The following is a 3,576-nucleotide window of genomic DNA, read 5'->3' as shown; positions in this document are numbered from 1 at the left end:
GTCGGTAATGTCATATTTTTCCTACAAATTTAGTGCAATTGGGTTAGTGTAAGAAATAAGAATATCATCTATGTTTATTGGACATTGGCAACTTCATACCTTGATATATTTCCACATATCATCTTTTGTGTCTAGTTTCCTCCAATTAACAACATTAAGAGGACAAAAAGTCCCACTCCTTGCCAATGTGCCGAGGAAGCTACCCAACTCTTTTACAAGCTCTTTAGTAGGACCAATGGGTTGATTAAACTCATTTAGAGTGATTATTTTACGCTCCTTTCTAACATGAACTCTTGGCATTTGAGTACGGCCTCTTTTTCTTTTTGGCGAGGAGGGGCCTGCAATAGTACAAAACAAAGATAATCATTAATCACTATTATTAGTTAAGTTTATGATTAAAATTTATCTATATTTGCCTTGTTCCTCAATTTGTTCAGCTGCTTCATGAGTGGTAGAATCATCAGATCGTTCATGTACTCCCTGTGATGCAGGAGTGATGGAATCCCTATTCGCTTGTTGCACTTGTTCATGTACTCCTTGTGTTGCTGAAGAGGTGCAATTCTGTGGCACTTGCTGCACTTGTTCTTGCAATTAAGATCCACCTTCGGATTGTCGTTCTTCATTTGCATTTGACCTTAGAGCTTTCAAGGTTGTTTTTGTTGTCAACAACGAAACCTTTTGATTTCGCAAAGATGAAGGTAATCCACCTTCTGATTGTCGTTCTTCATTTGCATTTGACCTTGTAGCTTGGAAGGTTCTTTTTGTTGTCAACGACGAAACCCTTTGATTTCGCAAAGATGCAAGTGATCCAACTGGAATGCGGTTGGATATTTTTTTATTTTTGCTTGAGCACCCTTCTTGATTCATGACTATTCAAATATTTTTCAGATTCTGAAAAAGTAAACACAATATAAGTTAGCAAAAGCAACAAACATAGACAATTAGGCCAAACAAATTCTAACAGAATGAATCACATGTTGCCTTTAAATTTGAATTCAATTTTTAACTAAAACAGAAAATACCTAGGCTTTTAATAATAAAGTGTTCAAAATCATATTTTCCTTCAGTTGTGGGACAATTCCACTTTATAGTTTATATATACTGTAAACTATCTAACAAACAATGGGAAATTGGTGAATTTGGCTACGATGTAGGAGAATCTGAGAGTGAATTATTGGAAGTAGAAGGCTCTGTTGTGACATAATATGTCTGTAAAGCTGATCTTTGTCTAGCAGAGACATACCAAACCATTTTATATACTTATAGCATTAGCACACCTTAGACTTATAAAACCAAAAAAGGAATACCGCACACCAGAATCTTAAAATTTATCTTGAGATGCTCCGAATCGATACAGTACTGACAATGACTAGACACTATCAATAGGGAAACAGAAGAAACTCCAAGTTGTCATTTACTCATAGGGTAAATCTCAAGTCACATCTGGATTCATCTGAACCTATTTATATTTATATCCAAAATTTTCTGAAATTTGCAGCGACATGAGAAGCTAAATTACATGCATTTATAGCATTGTACCATAATGAAGGCTATTGAACCCTCCTATTTACTTTACTTGATAAGAACTACTACTATTAATTGGTATCTGGTCTGTTTTCAAGTGTAAGTTCTACCACTAGCCATAAACCTAGTGAATCAACTAATGCTGACCTGCAACCAAGAGGACCAAACGACGAGAGGTTTAGACTAGACAACTGCAACTCAATAGATGCATCTTACTCTTGTTAAACAATCTAAATAAGAGGTACCTTGTTGATTCTAGAAATTTCTTCGTTTTTTAGAGAAAAAAGAAAATCAGAAACTGAAAATTTGATTTATCAACCATCCCAGTTGCAAGGAGGGATCACTTACGCGCTCAAATGTTAACAATACATGTAGTCAAGAAGAGCTCAATGGAGCATTCTATTGTCGCTGGAAGGCAAAGGGTGTCAGTGATTCCGCAAAAGATCATTAAGATCCACACAAGCTAACTAGAGTCTTTTGTATTGTTTAAAGCTAAAGCAAATGAAATACCAGCAGTGCCAAACATGCCGTGTTATTTATTAGGTAAAGAAGTATTTCTTTCTCTCCATCCCTCCAAACATTCCGTGTTATTTAGCTTTTTTTTTTCTTTTCATTAGTCTGTTCTTTCACTGTGAATAGACAAAGATGAGAAAGGGATTCTTTCTGATTCTTTTTAAAAGAATTTTTCCATAGTTTTTTCTGTTCAACTGTAAAAAAATTTGTTAATCCAATACATTGTAATTGGAAAAGAAAGAAATGAGAAACAAAAAAAAGGAAATCATTCATACATTTTTGTGAAATATTGCTATAATTTCATGGAGGATAGAAATTACCAACTAAACCAAAGAGGACGTGGGAGAAGGGACGGGCCTCAACAACCGAACAAAAGTATCTGAAATCTCTCTCAAATCCTGCAAAATTGAAGCATTTTAGAATAATTTTCTAAAGGATATAAATAAAAATAATCATAAAATATTTATAAACAAAAAAGCCATTATCACTCACTCAAAAAAGAATTAACTTAAAATAATTTCATAATTTTGTTATTTAATCATCTTCTTCCATCCAGTCACAATCAGTATCATCAAACTCATCCTCCTCCTCCGATATTTCTACAATTGTATCATGTGAATTTTGTGCATGAGATGGAATATCAATGATATCAACGGGTACATCTTCTCTTGACCATCTAATGTCATCATCAAGCAATCTAGATGAGGAACCAATATCATTATTAGGTTCCCGCCAAAATGTGTCTCCAATATCGGGACAATTCTCTTCCTCCAGATCATACAAATCAACAGGTACTTTACTCCTTGCATAATAAACATCTTTCTCAATTGGATCCTCCACATAAAAAACATGATAAACTTGTGATGCCAACACAAAAAGGATCATCTGTACTGCATAATCTATTGAAGTACACCCGAGTTAACCCATAATCATCTATTTCATTACGAAACCAATCACATCTAAACAGTACAACACTAAAAGAACCCCAATAATCAATCTCAATGATATCCTTAATCGCTCCATAATAGATAACCTCGCCATCGATGGCATTTTGGTCCCTAGCACTAGCAAAACTATCTGTTGTTGCCGATAAAGTCACTCCACTATTTTGAGTCTTGCCTCGGGAATCCCGTTCTTTAGTATGAAATCGGTATCGATTAATAAAACATCCGGTATATCTTTTGGCTACCATATTAGGTCCTTTGGCTAGCCATCTTAAATAATCTGGCAATACAATATTTTTAACTTTTTCTTTAAACCAATTGCTGAATTCCCGACTAGGATCCCTCGCTCTTACCCATGCATTTGATCTACTATGATTAACAATTAAATTCTTATGTTCCCTGCAATCAAGAACATTTCAAGTTTAATCATATAATAAAGAAAATATTATATAAAAATATAAATATTAATATAATTTATCTTACTCGATAAACTTTTCCATTTGTTCATCTCCAGTATTGAACAGAGCATATCGATGTGCTTCAAAGCATAACTGCGAATCCATGAGAAAAGTATTTTTTTCTTACTTTCCAATTG

General features: G+C 34.1%; 1 long non-coding RNA gene across 1 annotated transcript; it reads right to left on the bottom strand.

The window, feature by feature from the left end:
- Positions 1–838: 838 nt before the first annotated feature.
- On the bottom strand, positions 839–2,393 carry LOC109221750. Its single transcript, XR_002067300.1, has 2 exons — positions 2,358–2,393; positions 839–891 (listed from the first exon to the last, which is right to left on the bottom strand). It is a non-coding gene; the product is annotated as an uncharacterized LOC109221750 (long non-coding RNA).
- Positions 2,394–3,576: the final 1,183 nt, after the last annotated feature.

This window comes from Nicotiana attenuata, unplaced genomic scaffold, assembly GCF_001879085.1.
Source record: "Nicotiana attenuata strain UT unplaced genomic scaffold, NIATTr2, whole genome shotgun sequence".
In the NCBI taxonomy this organism is placed as follows: Eukaryota; Viridiplantae; Streptophyta; class Magnoliopsida; order Solanales; family Solanaceae; genus Nicotiana; species Nicotiana attenuata.
This window is presented reverse-complemented; position numbering and strand designations above follow the sequence as displayed.